This window comes from Rhagoletis pomonella, unplaced genomic scaffold (genome assembly GCF_013731165.1).
Source record: "Rhagoletis pomonella isolate Grant_MI unplaced genomic scaffold, Rhpom_1.0 Rhpom_scaffold_00001, whole genome shotgun sequence".
Taxonomy (NCBI): domain Eukaryota; kingdom Metazoa; phylum Arthropoda; class Insecta; order Diptera; family Tephritidae; genus Rhagoletis; species Rhagoletis pomonella.
Genome location: NW_023458555.1, coordinates 78741826 through 78742260, shown reverse-complemented (window position 1 = coordinate 78742260; position 435 = coordinate 78741826). Strand labels below are relative to the sequence as shown.

The following is a 435-nucleotide window of genomic DNA, read 5'->3' as shown; positions in this document are numbered from 1 at the left end:
CACAAAACTGCTGGGTTTCAGATGCGTGGTTTCATGTCAAATTTACCCGACGTAGCCAAGGCGCTCCGAGAAAATGGTGACGACGCTATTAAGAGCAGCCAGTTTGGCGCATCTAATTTAGTTTCAGGAAAAGTGCTGGGTCTGATGTGGCAGCCGCAAGATGACACATTCAGGTACGAACTAAAGTTTCCGCGTGTTGATAAAGAAGTTATTCAGGGATGTCGATCGCCTACAAAAAGAGAGTTGCTCAGTTATGTTATGTCAATATATGATCCTTTGGGATTTTTATGTCAGATTACGATTGGAGCTAAACTATTATTACGCGAAGTGTGGCGTAGACAAATTGACTGGGATACATCGCTTCCTGAAGATATAAGCAACTCATGGAGAAGATGGCAAGGTGAGGTAAGAAGGGCAGCACAAGTTCGAATTGGA

At 43.7% G+C, this 435-nt stretch overlaps 1 protein-coding gene across 1 annotated transcript in view; it reads left to right on the top strand.

The window, feature by feature from the left end:
• Positions 1–347: 347 nt before the first annotated feature.
• LOC118752165 overlaps positions 348–435 on the top strand; it is a gene marked incomplete at its 3' end in the record, with an annotated part of 1320 nt that continues 1232 nt past the window's right edge. The window contains 1 exon segment of the mRNA XM_036487023.1: positions 348–400.